This window comes from Lycorma delicatula, chromosome 1 (genome assembly GCF_047948215.1).
Source record: "Lycorma delicatula isolate Av1 chromosome 1, ASM4794821v1, whole genome shotgun sequence".
In the NCBI taxonomy this organism is placed as follows: Eukaryota; Metazoa; Arthropoda; class Insecta; order Hemiptera; family Fulgoridae; genus Lycorma; species Lycorma delicatula.
Genome location: NC_134455.1, coordinates 140,085,730 through 140,110,057, shown reverse-complemented (window position 1 = coordinate 140,110,057; position 24,328 = coordinate 140,085,730). Strand labels below are relative to the sequence as shown.

Here is a 24,328-nt window from a genome sequence, read left to right as displayed (position 1 = left end):
ACTATAAATAGAATAATGAATAAGGGCATATTCTTAAGTGTTAAATACTTACTTAACCTCTGTAACAGAAAGTGGTTCAGATGCATTTTCAGCAACAGAAGAATATATTGATTATTATCAATATAAAAAAAATGAAAAATTTATGAGATAAATAAATCAGTTAATTTAATTTAGGAAATTATTTATAGTCTAGTATGCTTTGCACATTATCAGTTAGGTACTTTCATTTCAGATCTTTACTTTCCTTTGACAGCCTTTGTGGCACGAGTGGTAGCACCTTGGCCTTTCATCCGGAGGTCCTGGGTTTGAATCCCAGTCAGACATGGCATTTCATATGCTACAAATGGAAAATGATTCTTTGCATTTCTTGATGTTTCATGATCCAAGCACCTAAAAAACAAAAAAGAAAGTAGGGAATAATAGTTATATGTAAATATGTGAGTGGCATGTTTGAATGGCACTGTCATTTTCTACGGCCTTTGATACGAGAGCAATGACACCTTTATTTTTTCCACCATCAGTAGTGATACATTTCAAGTTTTTCTCCTGAAGATGGTTTTTCCGAACATTTTCAACTCCTTTAAAAATATCTTCTCCAGGGTCGTGCCGTGAACGCTTATAATATACGCTTTATAATTTTTATCTATTCCTTGAATAAAAAGTATCACCTGAGCAGTATCTGAAACATCTGTTGACTCATCCGGGGCTAGAGAGAACCACTCTAAGGTCGATTTTTGTCAGATAATCGAGTTAATATATTTTCTGCAATATCATCTACTCTTTGAGCCACAGTGTTTGCCGACAAACTGATGTTTTTAAGTAAATTAGCTTTTTCTGGACACATTTCTTCTGCTGCAGCAATCCTTAATTAATTCGCCGTCAGTAAATGGTTTCCCATATTCTGCTATTGGATGAGCCACGTGAAACTAGCACGAGTTGCTGCTTCTAGTTCAACAGTTACTTTCTTAAACGACAATTGCTGAGATTTTAACCCGCGTTTGAAAGATTCATAGTTTTTCTAATCGTAGGGGACCTGTAGATTTGGATTAATTCTGATAATGTTTAGTCTCATAATGACGTTTTATATTGTATTCTTTGAGGACTGATATTGTTTCATTGCAAATTGTACAGATTGCCTTATTACTTGACTCAATCATGAAATATGGATATCCTGATTGCTTTTTAAATGTTCTGCACTCATTATCTAACTTTCATTTCTTTTCCATATTTATACAAATCCATACAAAAGGGACGTAACTTCAAATCAAAATAATGCCAATTAATACTATTAAGACCAGGTGTTCTGAGTAAACAAAATGGACTGGATTTATCTTAAGACATTTTTAAGTAAATTAAACACTCACAATTAAATACACAGTATTTTCACTAAGAAACTATAGTCACAAAACCCACTAGTCGCATTATATTTAGCTTTTCAGACGCTGGACTGCTGTAGCTTTGCTACGTCCTGCACTTAACTTCTCTAACTCATCTTTGCAAGATGTCACTACTATACATTTAGCATGGTCGAAGAAATCGTAACAATACGTAACACACAGCACGCGCATCGGCTATCTCTGCTGCAATGAAATGTTCTTGACACTTGCCCGTAAGTACCAACCGAAATTACGAACCGAGCGGAGTCCACCCACGTGCCCTGCGCCATAAATATCTCATTCATCGGCTAGTCCCGAAACAAAATTTTGCGCGTAATTCAAAACTACAGTATGTTGGTATGATAAGCTAGCTATGTCTTGGCCCTTGGGACTTAGTGGAGGAGTCAGTTTGGCCCTTAGATTAAAAGCTTTGGACACCCCTGCTTAGGCCAACGACTTTTCAAATATTTAATACTTTCAGTGTAGTGCTATTTGTCCAAATCAAGTGGTTGCAAAATAAGTGGTTGTTTAGCTTTGACTTTGTCATTTGAAGGGAATATTTGCCAAAGAGCAATTTCTTCAGATTTGGGAGGAGGACATAATCACTGGGAGCCAAATTTGATGAATATGATGCATATGGAAACACTTTGAAGCATAGCTTATAGAGTTTTGCCGCAATAACCTGAGACTTGAGAACAAGCCCATTATCATGGTGAAAGAGTACTTTCTTTTTGGCTAGATGTGGATGTTTAGACTGAATAACATCTTTCAGTCAGTACAGTAGTGAAGTGTAATATACCGTGATGATGGCCCTGGCTTTTCCAGATAGTCTAAGAGCTCCACACCCCCAAAAAACAGTAGCCATGACTTTTCCTGCAGATAGAGCCATTTTTGCTTTCTTTGGTGTAATTTCACCTGCTCCCACCCACTCTTTGGCCTGTCGTGTGTAATGGTGAATCCATATTTTATTGACTGCTAAAAAATATCATGATTATTTAAATCCTGACCCCCCCACCCCCCCACATAGGATAAGACATTCTTGTGGTGATCCTGGTCGCCACACCACCCCCTCTGTTCCTAGCCCTGATGGGCTTTACCGCATATTGTCTTTTAGACCCTCTGAACAAGATTATTTAAATGCAGAATCACATTTCAACAAGTCTAAATTACCTTGAGAAGTGTTCAGTCAAAAGTTTCTTTGGTTGACTGTTTGTAAACGTGGCAGCCATCAAGCAGAAAACTTTTTCATATCCAAACACCGTGCGATATGTAGTGGACACGGTTTGTTAAGATATTTGCATACTTTCAGTCAGCAATCATTTATGGATTTTTGTGACAATTTCATTGGTTATAGCGTTTTTTGGCCATTCAAAGTGTACACCATTTTGAATGGATGTATGACCACATTTAAATTCAGCAACTCAGTTTTTACTCAAAAACTAATGGGAAGAACCCTTTAAAGTGGAACTTTTTCTGTTTTTATATTTGTTGGAATTAAACATTTCAAAACAAAGTTATAACAGCTCAAACTTCAATTTTATTCAATTTTTCAGAAAATGTCAAAACTTGTTTGGGCTTTACTTCATCACCATCAACAAGCAACTAAAGAAATCATCTGAAAATTTTCAGCATATCATTTAAAAGATCATAGTCAACAAAATCATAGTTATTTGGTCATATTTGCACTATCTCTATGTCAGGCCAAAAACTTTCTTAATGATTCTGGTAAAAACAACATTAAATGATTAATTTTAAATAATAGCTAATAAATGGATAAAGCAGAATTTCTTAATTTTTTTTTACATATATTTTATACATTTAAATATTTAATAATTAATGCTTTTAAAATTCTTACCTTATTATTTACCAATTTCATATACTGATTGTTTTATTTGCTACTATTTCTAAAATACTACAACTATTTCATAAAATAATACTACATTAATAATACATTACATTTTATTTAGATCTTATACTAAATTTTGTAAAATTGTTATATTCCTGAATTAATATGGACACTTATTTATTTATTTTTTTTATTTGAACTTTGCAATGTTGCTCTGCTCAGGGTGTTTCAATGGTTTTCCTTGATCCTTCCAGGCAAATGCCAGAGCTGTTTATTTTTCTTATCCTGGAGTAGCAGACCTGATGTGATTTATGTTATGCATTATTAATTTATGATCTGAATCAGTATTTATTTATTTTTTTATTTTTAAATACATAATATTGTCATCATCATCATCGTCATATATTGTAGTTTGATTTTCCATCAAATTCAATTAAAATTTCTTATCAGTATTATTTGAATAGAGTTATATTTTTTTTAATTGGTTTTTAGTATTAATCATTTATTCAGTTTTTTACAGTTTCCCATACAGATAGATGGATAAATTTAATTTTCAGGGCAACCTTCAATATTGTTATGATAAATAAGCTCATCTGTAACATACACAGACCATTTAAAAACAGATCTTGACACAGTTATCTTTATAACATTTAAAAAAGGACAGTAATTTTATGGAAATTACTCCAGTATTTAAATTGAATACTAACCATTAAAATATAATGTGATGTGGAATTTATAAAATCTCATGTTTTGATTACATTTTAACTCCGCTGGATATCTACTTTTAAGTGCATAATTTTTATTAGTTAATAGGTATTTACTGGTTTTATTATCATCAGTATTATTTTTATTAGCAAATGTCATCTCATACATTTCATTCTTCATATTAACATACAGAGAGATAAATTCATGTCTGAGATTAAGAATAAATGATAAATAGAAAATGAGATAAGTTGCTGGAGTTTGAGCAGTTATTTTTACAATGATCATTGTAAAAAAAAAATAATAAATAATCTAATATACCAAATTGCACGTATTTTATATATTATTTTTCTAGAACACATTCAGATGGCAGGAAATTTGTCATTGTCATTTGAATATCAGGAAAATATTATATTTTTACGTTAATAAAATAGAAAGTTATCTTTAATCTCACCAACTTTCAGGATATCCTGTCAATTATTTTGGATATAGTGTGGTCTCTATTTCCACTGCTTGTTATTATGTCAACATCATGAGTTTTATCAGTATTAGTATACATTTCAAAAACTAAAATAAAAAATATAACAGTTGATATGTTGTTAAAATCTGTGCAAACAGCTGTTTTTACAAGTGAAGGTTATGTAAAAATATATTTTTTTTACATTTTGTAATTTACTCAGTATTGGATACCTCTGAGTGTTTTCTGCTTGAAAGCAAAAGTATTAATAATGAATAAGTTGTTTGATTTTACCCATTTTATACATGTATTAATCAATAATGCTAATCTGTTAAGCCTACATACGTGCTGACTTCCCAAAATTAATTAAGTTGGTTTCTCCAGAAACAGTAAATCCTTCACTGATATTCTATGATGAGGCAAGTTTTAATACAGATGGTAAAACATTTCTTAAACAAACTTAAGTGGCCCTTATGGCATAGCTTAAGTTTAAGCTATGTCATAAAAGTTAATGAGGAGACACCAACAAAAGTTAAAAGTTTATGAGGAGGCTCATATTGTAGGTCCTGATATTAAACCCCCTGGTCATAATGGGTTAATGACATCTCTAGTTATTTCTAATCAAACGTTATTCTAGATCTTTTGAGAAATATGTATATATATTACATTATGACTCATGTATAATGGAGCTTCACCAGATTTAACCATTTTTGTAAGAAAGCTTCTGAACAACATAATTGGTGAAAGTTGAATAACAAGAGGAGGGCCAGTAGAATGTTACTTGCCTGAAGATTATTTGAAGATTACTTGCCTGATCCTATTACTATTGGCTTTTATTTGTGGAGGTCACATGAGAGTTATGCCAATATATTTTTTAAACCTGTGAAATCATTTGAAATCAAACTGGTATATCTGTAAGGGTGTTGATACTTCCAGTGCTTTAACTAGTGGACATCTTGGACACTTATTGTAGATTTGTGTTTAATGCAACTTTTAAAAATTATTACACATTCAGGAAAATATATTATTTGCAATATTTTTATTAGTTTTAGTAACAGTTTTTCTAACAGATAGTGATTATTAGTTAACAATTAACATTCATCTATCAAAATTAAAGAAAAAATTATGATACCTACCCAGTATTATGTAATGCATTTATTTATTAATGATAACTATATTAAATGGACTTCAATTTGTCATTTATAAACACTTAGCTTCCAAAAACAATTTAAATTTCAAAATTAGTTTTACTAATTTTTTATATTTATTATTAATGGAGGATATGAAAACTGACACACTATTAAGTCTTTAGACTGAAATATTTTTCTGTTGAAATTTGAATGCTTAATCATTTAATTTCAAATTTTGTCCATAATTCGGTTACTTGAAATTTTATTTGAACAAATCAGTTGCTTTTTTGTTCATAATAAAATGCTGAAGCTATAAAAAAATAAACAAAAAATAAGAAAAAAGCACACACAATTATTGAGACTTAATTGTTCTGAGATTAATATGGGGCTCTATTTTTGTATAAAATAACAAATTTTCATATTATTTATAAACTTAAAAGTTACTAAAAGTGCCTTAGAACTTCTCAGTTTTTATTGGAAAAAGACAGACATACGGAAAGCAAAATGATTGTATATTTATAAGCATTTCATTTATTTTTAATTAGGAAATGCACTCCCAATATTTTTCAGTGTATTTCAATTAACTCATTGATGTTATAACAACATAATGGTTTCACATATTATTATAATAAAGTCTATAATACTCTTGATATTTTTTTCAATTTTCCTTTTTAAAAACATTTTTCATCATATTAAGTGATAAATAACTTAGTTCAGTAACTTAACAATTATTTTATACAACATAAATATTATGGCATAAATATTTTATGCCAGTTTGATAAAACTGGCATAACATATAATTTTATTAAGTAATTTCAATAAGAATAATCAATAAACATTGATAAATATAATAGAAAGTGCTTTAAGCTTGGACTAGTCTTTTCTGTTTTTTTTTTTTGTTAGTGTAGTATATCATAAAATAATTTTGAATTCTATTGTAAATAAATTTAATAATATTTTATTTACAACATGCCACTTTACAAAAATCTAGAATAAAATAAAAAATGTTATTAAAAATTATAATTTATTTAAATATGGTGTAAAGATGATTATTTGTTATAAGTAGTATGTTTGATTGTATCTCTATTTTGATATAATTATTAAACCATATTTAAGGAAGTATCGTACCGCTGCGACAAGCATTCTATAAAAGTTGTAAATGGTAAAAAGCTACTCATCAATGTTATCTCTTTGCTAATGAATTTAATGTTTAAGTTATTCATAACAATAATATTTTTTTAAAAATCCTATTTTTTCGCATTTCTTTTTCCTATTGTATACAGTTTCAGTATTTTCACACATTTTAACAAAAGGTTCTCGTAAATTGAATTAATGAATGTCTTATAACAGCTTTTTTACTTCCTTGTACGAAGTACAAGAAATCACGAAAGATTTCTTATTGTAATCACGAAAAATTTCCGAGTTCAGATTTCAACAAAAATATCCATTTTGAGCATTCCTGAATCCATTTTGACTAATTTCGGCGTGACGTCTGTACGTACGTATGTATGTAGGTACGTATGTCCATCTAGTTCTGCAAGTCCCCTTTTGATTGCAATCGACTGAACCAAAAGTGTCCAGAAAAAGCCCAAAATCCAACAAATTTAGATTTTGGACTTTTTCTAACTGCAGTAATAATCCCTCATTGAGAGCTTTTAATGATATAAGTGGTACTTATTTTCATTGGTTTCAGAATTGAAGCCCAATAAAATTTTAATTAATGAAATATTTGGATCTTACAAGGAGAGGGCACATCGACGAGAATCCGACTTCATTTCCTTTTTTTTAACCTTTTTTTTTATTATTTAAATATATTGATTTACTAACCTGTGATTGTAAAAAAAATCTTTACAATAAATAATAATGCAACATTAAAAAATAAAATTATGTAAAAAAAATATATATATCTAATAAGCGTACAAGGAAGTCATATGTGTCCACATCAGATTTTTATCTGACGACTTTACGACTGTGAGAAATACAAAAAAAATATTTTATAGAACTAATTCTATAACAGACAAATCAATGATCCAAAAAAGTTTAAATTTGGCGAGTACAATGAGAAAATATTACTTATTATTAGACTATTTTTTGGTTTTTAACATGGACATCAATTCGAGTAGGTTAAAAGTTATAAATAAAAAATCTGATGTGGACACCAGATGACTTCCTTGTACGCCTATTAAATTACATACACACATTTTTTGCTGCATTTCATTTAAACTTATTTCATTTGAAAGTGAGTTACAGTCCTCCAATTCTTTAATAAAGTGGACAGTTACACAATTGCATTGTGGTGCACACCATTTGCATCACATTTTTTTGTGATGTCTGTATCAGAATTTTGTTTTAGTTTATATACTAATTTTGTTTTACGTCGCTCAAGTAGTTATCTGGTGTAATTGAGAACGTGTCGGGATCCGTAACCATGCACACATCGGTTCGAATCCGACTTCATATACATACAGTTTTTTTTAACTTTCTTTTTTTAATTTAAATATATTGATTTATCAATAATTATTAACCTCTGTAAAAAAATGTTTGATTAAAATGAAAAGTACATAGGATTTTTTTCACTAATAACTTCTGATTATTTTATATTTTATTTTTTTATTGTTATTATTGAATTATTATTTATTGTAAAAGTTTTCTACAATCAGAGGTTAATAAATCAATATATTTAAATAAAGAAAAAAGTTAAAAAAAAAAATATGCATATGAAGTCGGATTCGAACCAATGTGCCTTCCCCTTGTAAAATCGAAATATTTCATTAATTAAAATTTTATTTGGCTATACGCTGGAACCAATAAAAATAACAATTACTTATCATATATCATTGAAAATCTCTCAATGAGGAGTTATTACTGCAGTTAATAAAAAGTCCAATATCCAAATTGTTTCGGATTTTAGGCTGTTTTGGGCACTTTTGGTTCAGTCGATTGCAATCAAAAAGGGAAGTGCACAACTAGATGTTACAACAGTCCTAAATAAAAAATTTCAACATCCTACGGGTAATCGTTTTTGAGTTATGCGAGATATATACGTACGTACAAGGAAGTAAAAATAAATTAATTTTTTAAAAATATGTTAAAACAGCGATTTTCTTTTAAAACGAAATTTCTCTAAAAAGAAAATAATTGTCAACATTTGTAAAAAGAAAACCATTGTCCGATTAATCATTATAATTTATGTTCACATTTTTACCTTTATGGAATCTCATAGAACACCTATTCGAATTCTTCAATAATATTTTATGAGCGCACAATGATTTTCTTTTTACAAATGTTGAAAATTACTTTGATTATCTTATAATTACTGAAAAATTATTTTCTACTTTTTAGAGCAATTTCATTTTAAAAGAAAACCATTGTTTTAAATAATTTTTTTTGAAATTTATTTATTTTTTACTCTTTAGTCTCTCGCCCGCTTCGCCTTTTCATTTTCATTCGCTCGCTTTTCATGGTATTTTTGAGGTGCTTTTTCCAACCGCCTTTTACGTTGTGCTACACTTTCTTTTTGTTTTGTATTCTTTGGTTTCATTTTTTGTTCCCACGAGAATCTTTACTATCCTCACACGCATAAAAATGATTTTGTTAAAATCACAAATGACGGGATGACAAATGATTTTGGTATAGGAACAGACACTTCATTTACTTACGATAACAAATCGGTTTGCCGTCGTAACAAAATCAGATAATTTAGAGTAACAAATTAGTAACGATAGGTTATAATAAAAAAATCCATTTTGTTATCGTAAAGAAATCGTTTCGCTGCCACACAAACCCTAAATTACCGAAACAAATAATTTGTTATCCGTATGTAAACAAAGAAATGTTTTCGCAATATCCATCAGACTGGATTTAGAACGATATTAAATATGCTATATTATATTATCATCAGAACCAAAGCTGTGTGCAAAATTTCAGCTTGATTGAATTACGAGAAGCGTATCAAATTTCAGTTACTAAATTTGACCTATACAGAATTTCGAACATAAAAAACCATTGAAAAAGAGTGCGTATATTAGTTTTACAGAGATTTTTGTCGACAGAGTTGAAAAAAAAATGCTTATGTTAATAAAAACACAACAGAGATAAAAACAATACTAGTTTCAATATTTTATTAAATGATACGAAAAGTTAAGGTTCAAAATCCAAAGAAAATATATAATTTAACTGCAATATAGTCGCGTTATAAAAGGAACGCTATCCGAGACGTAATGCCGTTCGGATATACTTTGACATGACCTTGAAACATGAGAAGCAACTTAATTGGTTTTAATTTCTTGTATCATTACTAAATTAAAGAATTTTAACAATGTAGCTGTTTTTCACATTTACGCAATATTTTTTTAAAAACATTTACTACCTCTCTCTGAGCTCAAATAAGTCGAAACGACCTATTTTATCATTTTAACATAATTTACTATCATTTTAACGATGCAATTAGTTTTAAAAAAATTTACTTTTCCACGGGTCTTAAAAAAAAATCTCACTTTCAGATATTCCTAGTTATAAATCACGAGCGGAATTAATTTTAAAGATATTTGAAATTCATCTTAATCACGACTAAAATACTACTATTTTCAAAATAAAATATTTCTGACGGAATTCCTTTTTTGAAAACGCCTCGTTTATTTAATCAATCATTCAGTAAGAATGAATTTAGACAAACAATTAAATCGGCGATATCAAAGTATATAAAATTTTGAATTAAATTGGTAGAATTATTTTTTTAGCTTTGAAATTTTAAGCTATTTTCACGATTAACTCTGAAAATATAAGGGAAAAATTCAAGATTAAAAATTAAAGGTCACTTTTTTTGGAAACATTTTTTATTTTTCATTTTTGACCAACTCCTTCTGCGTGTAATTAAAAGTTACTTAAAATTGTATTTTACATCTATCTGGCTTATAATTTTTTTTGGGTAATAATCTTTACTGCTTTTCTGTATAAGTAGTAATAGAAGTAGGAGGCTACAGAAATCATCACCCGGGTGAAGCCATATACATCCGCTAATTTATTCGACAAAAATAATAATAGGCTATACCATTTATATAATCAACTTAAATAAAAAAATTACAAATCAATGCTCAAAATTTGAACGCTATAAAATTTCCATTCCATACTCCTAACGAACAAGTTTCGATCATAAATATGGTGAATTAATAATAAAAATGTTTGGATTATTTAAAAAAAAGTTTGAAAATATACTATTTTAATAGGAAAAAACATTATTCTTTGAGTAAATGTTTTATTGTTAATTTTATAGAATTTATTGTTGCTTTATTCCGTTGTATCTCTGTTCGAACAAGAAATAAAAATTTTATGAAAACGCTTCTTAAGAAAATTGACTATCATTTACGGTTAACTTCATTTTAACGATATTAAAAATAACGAAATCCGTCTGCACGTACCTCGTAAAACATGTTTATATTTTCTTAATTTATAACGACAAAATAAAATAAATATTACAGTGAAATAAAAAGAGACGAGAATGATTTCCGACTGAAACCTGAGTATTTCAGAATTTTTAAATCTTGTGAATTGTAAGACACTAAAAGAAAATCTTTTGTATTTTGTTAATCTATTAACACACTTTAAAAAATGGATTAGGTTCTTAATTCGACCTGTATGTACGTTTAAGCTGAATTGACTGATCCCCACAATACTAGTTTTAAATATCTTGAGTTCCCATTGTCATTTTTTCCCAATAAAAACTTAAAGAGGTACTACTTTCAACGAACGAACAGTTCGTTATTGAATTCAGTATGTATGCGAACACTTTTGATCTCGGATTTTGATTTTGGATTTGGATTAGGCATCATTAGAATATTACAAAAAAACACTAATGCCGCGTCATGTTCACCGACGGTGACGGCCAATTCTGGCAGGTCAGCCGCCAATATTAAAAATGTTATAATAAAATTATTACGTAATAACGTTATAAGATATCAAGCTGGTTCAAACGCACTAATGTAACACGTTTACTAAAATGCTTAAAATATATAAATATCAATTTTGTGACTCATGTGTAAGACCCCAAAATGGCGGAAAAACTAACTTTTTAATTACTGAAAAATGCCACAAAACCGCCAAAAAACGAAATAAATAAATTATATTAACTTAGCGTAGGTAGGACTTAGAGATTTACTAAAACCATAATTTTTTTAAATAATTTTTAAAATTTTAAATCAATTTAAAATCTAATTTTTAAAATTAAAATTAGAAAAATGTTACACATTTTTATTGTAACGGAAAAGGATTCAATGTCCAAAAATTATGATAAACATAATAATTCATATCAAACGATAATACTCACATATATTAAACGAACATGTATTATGTAATAATCTGAATTAAGTAGCAGTTAGAAATAATAACTTTGTTAGAAATTAATTAATACAATAGAATTCGCTTATTACGAGGTCGTTTGTTACGAGAATCTGATTGTAACGAGCAAAAGTAATAAGAAATGGTTGGTTTCCTATTGTTAATGTATAGAAAGTTTGTTTTAACGAGCTAATATCGAAGTAAGAAGTTTATTATAACGAGCAAATTATCTTCTTTCGATAAATAAATTTGTTCCCTGAGTAATTAAAAAAAGAATTATTTTAAAATACAGGTAGAGAAATTAAATGTTAAAGCCATTAGTATTGCCGGCCTATCATCTGGAGGTCCCGGCTTCGAATTCCAGTCATGAATGGTATTTTCTCACTCTACAGAAATTGCCATTCGTCTCATCTTCTGAAGTAATACCTAATGATGGTCCCGGAAGTTGAAAAAAATAAAAAAGAGGTCATTAGTTCTATATGTTTGTAATAATGAATTTTACAACGACATCGTTCAATTAGTTTTGAGAGGCAATGACCTCTTCTTCACAATAAGTGAAAGTGGGTGATAAGAAACAATCCAGATCCAGTAGTAAGCCATGTACAGTTTTGTACTGGCTATTTCTGGATTCTGGGAAATTCCATTCTTTCACTGTTATGAAGTTTATAAAGGAAGTGCTATACTTCCCATCGCTATGATGGGAAGGGTGAATAAGTTTATAATCGAGTTCTGGTAGTCGATTCTTAAACGGGTTTGTTGCTGCTTTGTACACTGCATTCGTGCGCTTCACTCGGGCTGAAGTCAGTGTATTTTTTGCGAGCATGTTGTGGTTCTTTTTTGATAAATTTTTACGGAACAGAAATAATGTCGGGCGTTAAAAGAAAGATTCTTTCTTTTAACGCTATTATACTTTTATGCTTTTAGCGTTCCGTATAATAAGCAAAAAAAGAAAAATTTGTCACAAAACTCTTACCGGCCCGATTTCATTTATTAAACGAATAATATATATCACATTTACAGAAATAATGCAATTCTGAGTATTCGTTGTTTAATAAATGAAATCGGACCGGTAAGAGGTTTGTAACAAATTTTTCTTTTGTATGCTTTAGTATACGGAAACTTAAACATCGTTTATTATCTATCATTGTGCATTTATTGTCTATTACATATATTTAACATGTATTTTTTTTAAAGAAAATTCTAAATTCATGACAAATTTTGATAATAGAAATGCAGGGTCTTACCTTTTTTGATATCAGTATCGTTTTGTTAAAAACAATTTTGATTATATTACAGAAATTTTTGTTTTTTGAGCGGAAGAAGTGATATCTGCAAAACTCTTACCGTACGGTTTACAATTTCATTGTAATTTTTTTTGGATATCATTGCGTTTTGTTAGATTATTCTTTTATTTTTTTAAGAATTATTTACTGTTATCTTATGGATTTATTATTAAAATTTATTGCATTTCTAGAACGTACAAATTGAATTTCACGGCCATTATTTTTTTTATTTTTTTTTTTTTTATAGTCATATTATCATTCACTTCATACTATATTTTTCCTTTTTTAATAAAATTAGTATAATGACCTTTTTGCAACGATCATCCGTGATATAATATTATTGCACTTATTACTCTGTAAGTGTAACCCTCGATTTTTATCGTTAAATTCGATTTTACCAATTAAATTTATCTCTGTTTTATTTATTCCTTTTTTAATAAAACGAATATAATCTCTTGTAAACTAATACTTTTATTTTTTTTTTAAAGAAGTAATGGGCATTAAAAAAGTTGTTTCATCTTCACTACTTTCATTTACATAACAGCATTTACTATTAAAATAAGCTGTAGTATATTTGCTTTTAAATTTTATTATTTCAAGTACATTATCAAGTTTTTGAACGCTACCTAATACTATCAAGTACTGCTATCTAGCGGCGCAATTCGTAAAGGTACATTAAACATTAGAATAAAATGACATATTCGAGTCCCGCGGTTCATCAAATGGAAAAAAAAGTTGTCTAACAAAATTCGAGGTATTTTTTGAAAGTATTCTTCATTACTAATCTATCTGAACTCAAATATAATGTTTTCACGCTTAGTTTTTCACCATTTTCATTTTACTGTTAGGTTAGGTCATGTTTAGAACTGTAAACGTAGTTCGTTGACTTCGTTGCATCTTACCGACGAAGTTCTAACGAACTTAGTGATAATTTTATATATCCGAGAAAATAAAAATATGAAATAGAATAAACAAATCTTTTTAAAAAAGCACCTAAATAAAAAAAAAAGCTGATGTGGGAACCACATAACATCCTTGTACGCCTATTCAATTACATATACACATTTTTTTTTTAAATGAAAAGTACATAAAATTTTATTTCATTTATAACTTCTGATATTTTTCATTTTTCTTTTTTTTTATTATTATTATTGACTTATTATTTATCGTAAAAATCTTTTTACAATCAGAGATTAATAATTATTTATAAATCAATATATTTAAATTAAAAAAAAAAAAAAAAAATTAAAAAAAGTCTAATTTGAACCGTTGTGCCTTGTAAGCTACAAATATTTCATTAATTAAAGTTTTATTTGGCTATACGATTAACACTGGAACCAATGAAAACAAGTACCACTTATAATATATCGTTGAAAAGCTCTCAATGAGAGCTTATTACTGGAGTTAATAAAAATCCCAAAATCTACATTTTTGGGGGACTTTTGGCATTTTTGGACACTTGTTTCAATCGATTGCAATCAAAAAGGACGTTGCCCAACTAGATGTTACAACAGGATGTAGGATGTTGAAATTTTGAATTTCAACATCCTACGGTTAATCGTTTTTGAGTTATGCGAGATACATACGTACGTACGTACGTACGTACGTAGATACATACATACATACGTACGTACAGACATCACACCGAAACTGGTCAAAATGGATTCAGAGATGATCAAAATGGATATTTCCATTGAAATCTGAAAACCGAGATTTTTCGCGTTTACAATACTTCCTTTACTTCATACAAGGAAGTAAAAAAGTGTTTCAATTGTTTAAATTTCGACTTTTTGAAGTCGGTGCGAAATTAAGAGTCAATAAGTTGTTGATAACTGTTTTAAATTTGGCATCAACTTCAGAAATTTGAAATTTAAAGAATTAAAGCAGTATTATTACTTTTTTACTTCCTTGTACCTCTGATTGTAAAACATTTTTTACTATAAATAGTAATTCAATAATAATAAATAAAATAAAAAAATATGAAAAAATATCAGAAGTTATTAATGAAATAAAGTTTTTTGTACTTTTCATTTTACAAAAACGTGTATTTGTAATTAATAGGCATACAAGGGAGTAATGCGGCGTGTTTGAAGACAGTTACTTTACTACTCGTTCTTCATTCTTTTAACTATTTTACTTTAACAATGTTCTTATTCATACTTTTAATGCATTACTCTTTTGTTTACTACTTAAATCACATTTTTCATGCCTTGGATGCCTACGAAAATTACTGGATGTTTGAGTGAAAATATCATTACAAGCTGCTGACTTAGAAAAAAAGTTCTCAGGTGTTTCTGTTATTATTTTTTTTTTAATGGCGATGATAGTCTCTTACCTAATTGCTACATTCCTATTTCTTAATAATCTCTGTTTATTAGTATTTTTATCTCACTTACACAATTTTGAAATGAAATATTTTATTCATGTCGGTATTTACAAATATTCACGAAGAATGGTACAATTTTTTACTTTTAAAAAAAATTATATCTGCTCAAACTCAAGTTGTTTTTTTTAGCTAAACTATAATAGTTTAATAGAGTACTGTTGAAAGTTAACAATGTACAGAGGTTCAATTAACGGCTTTAAAAATTTCACCCGTTTTATATTGGGAAACAATAACTATCAAACCGTAATAAACCACATAGATTGATAAGGGGTAATATAATTTCAAATTATAAAACAAATAATACTATAATTCGAATAGGGTTAAGACTTTGGATTACTTTTTTCAAATTTGATAAAAAATTGACGATTAAATTTCGTTAAAATCAAATTAGTTGTTTCATATTACAGCAGACACACACACACAAACAGAAACATAGATATATTTTACAGAACTGATTAAAATGTACTGCAAATGAGATGTTTGTTATGACTAAATTATTGAAGCAAAAAAAAAAAAAATATTACAGCCTAATTACTGAAATAATTTTTTATTGCTGATTTTGCTTATCTTTTTCAATTTTGACTTACGGCTAGACAATTCACAAATCAGGAAGCTGATTTTTACGTTAATAATTTTTCTTATAAAAAATATTATAAATCAAAACTTCCGTCAAACTTTACATTACTTAAATTACAAAGCAACAAAATTATTATATAGACGGCTTATTTATTATTATTTTATTGTTTTATTAAAACTGTAGGTTTTACAGTATTATTTGACTTGACATCGTATAAGATATAACTTCAACTTGTAAAAAATAGATAAGTAAAATATTATTGTGAAAGCAAGCTTTTGCGTAATGTAAATGTAGCCTTTCAAAGAGACTAAATTATATATATATATATATATATATATATATATATATATATATACACATATACACACACACACACACACCCACACACACACACACACACACACACACACACACACACACACACACACACACAAAGACTTAGAAATAAATCTAGAGTTGTCATGCAAGAAAGTGAGATTAAATTGTACTATATATATTATATTATATTGTATTATATATTAATATATGTATTCATGTTTAAGTTCAAGCATTATTTTTTTTTTATTTATGTTTTTTTTTAAGTTTTAGGGGCATCAACTGCTATGGTCATTAGCCCCTTCTACATCAAAAAAAGAAAAAAGCAAACATATTTTTCCTTCCTTGTTAAAAACACGAGCGACGTAGTCAGTAGACTAGTGTTGTCAATAGAGATCATCTAATAAACAGACTAGTCGAGATTAAAACTTCAAAAGAAACACAAAATGGCAAGGGTGTAAATGGTCCTTGCCACTAAAAAACACCTTATCTTACGAAACAAATTCACAATCAAATTCACTATAAGTAAACGCTATCCACCATTACAAAATATTAAAAACAGTAATATAAAAAAAGTGTTAAACATAATGGCATTATGTGTGTTAAACACACAATGTGTAAACACATTTGCCACTATGACACATAATGGCAAAGGGCCCTTGCCACTTAACATCGCACAGATCGCTTATAATAAAGAATGTTCAAAAAACACATGTTAAAACAATCTTGTTATTCAAAAATAAAAACACAACCTTTATTATAAGAAATTCTTCATAGAAGCATAAAATCAATCTCTTCTTAATTTCTATCGCCTTGGTTTCCCTTTAGGCCATCTTTTTTGCTTCTTTTTCCATCTTCCTAAAGACCTCGATATCGAATTCCAAGGTATCTCAACCTCGGAGATGGAATCTTCAGATCCTCCCCCGTAAGTCTCGGAGGATCTCCTGCTGCCAGCATCGATGACACTGGTTACAATGGTGTGGTCAGAAGTACATCACAGTCAAACCTGGATGCACTCATCCAGAGGCGACCGAAGTTCTCGCCCTTTCAGCTAAAGGTTTCCGTGCTTTCGGAGGCTCCGTTGTTGTTTAAAATCCTCCTTTTCCAATATTATCAATTTCTGGTTTTGCGGATCCCTCGATGAGGATTTTTCTTTCTGCACTCTTACTTTAGATGTAGTTGCTTAGTTTTTCTCTCAGTTACTGCTTCTTTTGGCTTTACTTGTGTACTAGTTGTAGATTCAAACTTAGGCTTTACGGAGCTCTTTTCCACGGAAACTTCTGCTTTCTTCTGCGTCAGCTTTGGACTATTTCCTCTTGATGATCGTCTCTTCATTTTTTGATTGATGATTTATTTGTTCGACCATATTTACGAGGACGGTGCTATTTCTGATATTATATCCTTTGAAGCAACCTTCTCATATGTCGCAAAATTTGGCCTTCCGCTGATCACAATCTTCCTAATTTCCAAATAGCTAACCTTTTGTATCGTTTTGACTTCCTGAATAGCTATTTCTTCCTTGTAAGTAGAATAATTTCGGGATTTCACATAGTGATGTCCATGACAAATACAGGTGGGTTCCTGCATGGTTAATCAGGATGCAATGGCTCATTGCATCAAACGCACAAACGCAGATTCGTTTTCTGGTATACCTCGCAGCAGTATATCCAAATCGTTGACATCCAAAGCATCGTAATGGAGTCGGTATAAAAGGACCTACATCCAATCTATGAAATCCTGTCTTAATCTTTTCCGGACACTTCGGTTTACTGAAGGTCAAGACGTGCGACGCGGAGGGAACAAAGTCTCCGTGTCATCGTGTATTAAATCTTCAACACGCAACAACCCCTTGGGCATGTAATTCTTCGGTACAATTCAATAAGGGTCTACAAACAACAACGCCCTTTGAGTTATTTAATGTATCATGCGGCGTAACTTCAACGTCTAGTATTTCAAGTTTGTTAGCTTTAAGTAACCGTGATGATTGTATGTCGTTCACGGTTTCTACAAACAGTCCAACTGCAGTCTTCCTGACATCCTTTACTGGACTTCCTGCGGCTTCCGTGATGCCTCGAGCTATTACGAAAGGGCTAGTCTTCGTAAAATCGCCTTCCTTTTTCTAGATCACAAGATATTTTGGAATCGATCCGCTACTCTTTAGCCGAAACTTTGTTCGATCCTTCTTTTCCAAAACAAAAATTCTTCTTTGTCGCAAACTCGACACTCTTCCTCCTCTTTGCCTGGAAAGACAGAAGCTTTCCAGGACGAGTGTTTTTACATGGACCCTCTATCACGGAAGTTGTGGATGTTGAATTATTCACGAACCAATATTTACGCCAGTCAATATATTAAAAGGTGCGGGCGGAAAGACGGATTGGCCATTTCTGAATCATATATCCTACCTGGCTTCCCCCAGTTAGCCGCCTCCCACAAATTTAACCGAGACTGGGGAGTCAGGTGATCGTAGGTCAGGCAGTAGCCTGACCCACGATATCGACATCCCGGAGCTCGCATGTAGCAGTAAGGGCTCCGATACCCTTACCCATGGGACAATTCCTGCCAAGAGCCGAAATGACTGACTGGGTGGTGCAAAACTTCGGCAGAACAAACTCACAGCAGCCCACCCTCAATCCGGCTCCACAACCGAGATGAGGGATGAGCACTCCCCGTCCGCATTCCGCCCAGCTTCGGTAAAAAAGATCACGGTTATGCTTCCCGCCCTCGCAGAAAAAAACAACGAAACTGATAAGCACAACCGCAACCAAAATTGTCGGTCCGGAGCTGTCGGTCCGGACAGCTCCGGACCGACAATCCTCTACTTCACAGGGAGCTCCTGAGCAAAACCCCGTTGACCGACATAAGTGAAAGTACTGAAGTACCTTCTCTTCATGTCGTTGCCCGCCCCTAACGTGTGCGTAGATTCTATTGCTCGGACGTGGAGTTGGATTTATCCGGGGCATTATTGTTATTATTATAAATTTTTAGTTTTATTTTATTAATTAATTATTGGTAGTTACTTTATTAAAATGAGTTCAAGTGGCGAAGATCAGTAATAATGCAAGAAAAAGGGGACCGAAAAATCTAGATGCATTTTTCAAACATGTTATTAAGATGACCAAAATAAAAAAAAATATGATTAATGATTACACAAATTATTTGGTTATACGAGCCTTGTATATTCAGAAAGGAAAATCTGATGTTGACTCCAAGTGTTTTAAAAGAATGTTTTAATAAATTTAGTGATGATGTAATTCTGATACTGTAGAAAAATATTAGTAAAATCAATTCCAAAAATGATCAAGATCTTCAAGACTTAATGAATGCCTAGCAAAACGAAAGACCTCAACATACTGATCCAAAAGCTTAAGGTATGTCATTTACTTACGTTGTAAGGATGTTAATAAAAAAGATAAAGTCTCTGAAAGTCTTCATGAGGTAAATGCTGGTCGAGCACATCGTTTAGGTGTCTTTCTTGATGAAGGACAAATCCAATAGGTAAAAAGCTAAAGCTCCTGTCAGTAAACGTACTTTGCCCTCTGATTATCTACAGTAGTGTTATCGATCGTATCGTTACTTTCGAAATAAAAAATCTTATTAATTCAGGCAAAAAAAGATTGGTGCTTTAATATTAATGATATTTTATTTGACTGTAAAAGTAACGCATTCATTATTTGTATAAAAAGTAACCTGAACTGAACGTGAAATACGGTTTTTATTATAAGTTATTCAAAAATTATGATTTTCATTTCGAAAGACCTCAGGTTGATGTGTGAGGAAAATGGTAATAATTGAGCCAAAAAATAAAAAATCGACAATATTAAACAATATAGTTAAAAGAATTACTGCAGCTGAGAAGATTACACTCATAAGGAAAAGTTTTGTTTTTTTCAAAAATAAAACAAGTTTAACTAAAGTCAACGAAAATCATCACGTAACATGAATTTCATTTGACCGTATATAGAACCATTATTTTACATAAACATCGTCTAGGAAGAGTTTTAGTATCGTCAGTTTACGAATAAACGTTTTTAGAATAAAGAACTTCAAAACTGGGAAGTCGCATTTCTATATTTATCATGAACACACCACTAAAAACAGTCCGAAAGAAGTATGTAGCTTAATTTATCGCTACTTATGAAGATCCTGTTAATGTAAAAGAAATACATTTTTCAGACAGATGACCGGGACAAAATCGAAATAATATATTGATCAAGCTTTTAACGAATTTGACGTCTGCCGGGAAATTTGACTGCTTTCCAATAAGGGGACACAATTTTTTGTCTTGTGAAAAGTTTTATTAATTATTAAAAGAACAATCAAACGGGCGGAACTTGCCATTTTTCGTGGTGAAGTGGTAACGTCTCGGTCTTTTATCCATGGGTCCCGAGTTCGAATCCCGGTCAATCGTCTATCTCATCGATATCTCATTCGTTACGAAATTTCACTTCCATATTCTCGTGTATAAGCTTCTGTGGTGAATTAATGTATTATTTTTTCAAGAAAAAAAAATTACACTCCTAACAAATTTGTAAGGCTGGTAACTGAATCAATTCAGTTGGGAAATTTTACCTTAATCTTAGTACCTAAATTTTCAGGCGATTACAAAACTTAGCCAAAATATTTTAAGCAGAATGTTTTGTCTATTGAAACTTTGGGATCAAATATTCCACTTCACAAAAGTTTTTGTTAAATGTGTCTAATTTTTTTAATGTTTGTGAATTCCATTCAGAACGCAAGAATTGTAAAAACAATGTCTGAAATAACTCGCTGTTTCAGATTATTAACAATAAAACCACTGCCCCAGATTTACATGCAAATGAGCCACGTGGAAAATTTTCATTAAATAAGAAGATATTGAAAAGTTGATTAGGTATACACCTACAAAATTTACGTCTTTGTAAAATAAATTCTCAATCAGTCTACAAGCTCTTCTACTTCAGAAGAAAATGAAGATGAGTAGTGTAAAGTACTATTTTAATAATTATTTTTTAAAAATGGACCGACACAAAATGCACTCAAATATAAAAAAATTATTTCGTCTAAATACTTAATTAATTCCTTAGACACCTTTTTTGAATCAGCACTAAAATACATGAACATACTTGTATGGTGCTTGAATGAATCTGTAGATGGAATATATAAAAATACGTAATAATCGGCAAAAAATACGTAATATGGCATAATCGGCAAATCGTAATATAGCAAACGGAAAAGCAATTAAAACACATAAATATGAATTTCACTGATGTAATATCGATATTAATTTTATATTATCTATATTGTTATTAGTATAGGTATATAGTATTATAGAACAAATTAAAATAAAATTTATAAATAAATTAAAATTTTAGAAGCAGACGCCGATTAAAAAAATGTGAATAAGGAATAAATTAAGACGAAATTATTTCTTATATTTTAGCGCATTTTGATATCAGTTCCACTTATTTAAAAATATAATTATTTCATAATTTTCTGTGTTTAATAACGATAAGTTATTTGCCGGAGTTAATGTGCTCGTTTTTCGTGATCTAACGCAGCTACCTCCAGTCAAAAGCTATTTTCGTTTGGGCGAAAAACACTTTCGCGTTTTCATTGGTGTTTTGTTCAACCTTCCTGGCGTGAGACAGAAATAAATTCGTAGCATCATCAGTTTTCATTTTGTGAGATAGCAATAAACATGTAAAAATGATTACATAGAGTTAATTGATTTATTAAATAATTTGCTTTTTGGCGAAGTTACAATTGGCCAACTGGTAATGCTTTGAGAAAGAAGGAAGGTACCTTTAACAGACAAATTTGCAGCTGGAAATGCTGTAATAATATTCCTAATTATTAAATTAGTTGATGAATGTAATCGTAGTATGACTGATATGACATAAAAAACAAATACGAGTTCATATTACTAACTCTATTGATTACGCACGATGTATTTTCAATACAATATATTTTCCCATATGTTGTACATATGATGCTACAACATATGGAAAAACTCTCTTCGGGAATATTTTTTCGGTAGACCTCAATAACTGTGGTGGCTTGTTACATAATGATGGGAAAATATATTGTATTGAAAATACAACATATTTTCCCATATGTTGTACATATGATGCTACAACATATGGAATAACTCTCTCCGGGAATATTTTTTCGGTAGACGTCAATAACTGTGGTGGCTTGTTACATAATGTACAATAGGCAAAGGGTTCAAGAGTTATGCTCAGGCGTAATATATCGACTTCTGATGGTTTAGTTAACGGCACTATGGGAATTGTAAAGAAATTCAAATTGGTTGCCCTACGAAGGGACCAACCTTGGAAAGAGTGAGTTACCGAAAGCTGTGTTAATAAAATTTGATGGCGAAACAATAGCACAAAAATGAAAGATGAAGGTGGTTGTGTACCTATTACACCAGTAAGTTCCACGTTTCAAGCATCTAAAGGATATGGAGATGTAGAAAGATGTATGCTACCTGTAATTTTAAGTTGGGCTGTAAGGGCACAAATTGCAAGGTACAACATTAAATAGAGTTGTAGTAGATTTAGGGAAAAAAGTATTTGCCAAAGGACAAGTTTATATTTCTCTAAGTCGAGGCAGAAGCTAAGATGGTTTAGGTTTGAGTGATTTAGATTCTAGTAAAGTACTGATAAGCCCGCACGATATAAAAAAGCACTTGCCGAGACGGAAGATTGAACAATGTGCTACACTTCGCTCAAGGCGTCGGATACGTTGATTACTAATGACATATCAAGAGTGTTACGAGATTTATTTTCAATTGACAATAGATAAATATTATTATTATTATTATTATTTTTGTTGTTGTTATGAAGAAATTTAGTTGTCCGACCTTTCGAGAAACCGCCAAAGACCAACACTTAACACTGATAATTTAAAACGTGAATTTAATGTGTGATTTAAAACGTGTGTATATACGTGTGATGCACGTATATAGAATTATAAGATTCTCGCTGTCCCTACCGATTCTGTATATTATATACAGGCTGTCCCATATAAAACGCAACCCAACCTTATATTGGTAGTTATTGAAATAATAAAAAAGCATGTGTAAATGTAAATGTAATTTTTATTATTACCATCCATTACCTTACATTTAGAGTAAATGTTGGAAGTGGCCGCCATCTTCTTGAATACAAGCTTCAATTCTTTTTACAGCGTTTCTTGCAACTTTTTTCAAAGTTTGTGGCTGGATATTTAATACAGCTTGTTCAATATTGACTTTCAGTTGTTCAAGTGTTCGTAGTTTGTTGCTGTAGGCGTTTTCTTTGAGGTAACCCCGTAGAAAAAAATCCGCCGCAGTCAAATCTGGAGATCTTGATGGCCACAAGCCTCGACCGATAACACGATTACCAAAGAATTCCTCAACGAAATCACAAGTTAAACCCATGTCTCACCGTCATGTTATAGCCAGCAGTGTCTGTCTTCCTCTTCCAAGAGTGCGAGGAACTGAAATAAAATATCCTGATATCGTTCTGCATTAACGGTGTACTCGAAAAAAATAGGACCGATTATTTTCTTCCGCGATATCGCGCACCACACGCCCGACTTCTGCGGGAGTAATTGTTTTTCGTGATAAACGTGGGGATTTTCAGCACTCCAAATTGTACTGTTTTGGCTGTTTACGTAGCCATCCAAATGAAACCGTGCTTCATCTGTGAAAAATAACGAATCCATAACATTAATCCCCTTACGCAGAAATCGACGGAACCGTTGACAATATTGTAGCCGTTTTTCTTTGTCGGGCTCAAGAAGTTGATGAACCGTTTGAATGCGATAAGGTCGTAATTGTAATTGTTTGGTCGCCCGATGAACGGTTGATTTAGACAAATTAATTTCAGCAGACAAACGTCTGATCGATTTATTTGGCGAGGCGAGTAATCGGTCTTTGATTTCAGCGACTGTATCTGT

General features: G+C 30.7%; 1 protein-coding gene across 4 annotated transcripts in view; it reads right to left on the bottom strand.

Annotated features, from left to right (window-relative positions):
* The window catches only part of LOC142323194 (uncharacterized), a 40,614-nt gene that overhangs the window by 10,846 nt on the left and 5,440 nt on the right, over window positions 1-24,328 (bottom strand). For 3 of the 4 annotated variants that reach the window (XR_012756045.1, XR_012756046.1, XR_012756047.1), the window contains one exon: window positions 53-390. The exons of the other annotated variant lie outside the window; for it this stretch is intronic. The gene's annotated coding sequence lies outside the window, so the exon portion shown is untranslated. The remainder of the gene's footprint in view (window positions 1-52; window positions 391-24,328) is intronic. 4 annotated transcript variants of the gene reach the window in all.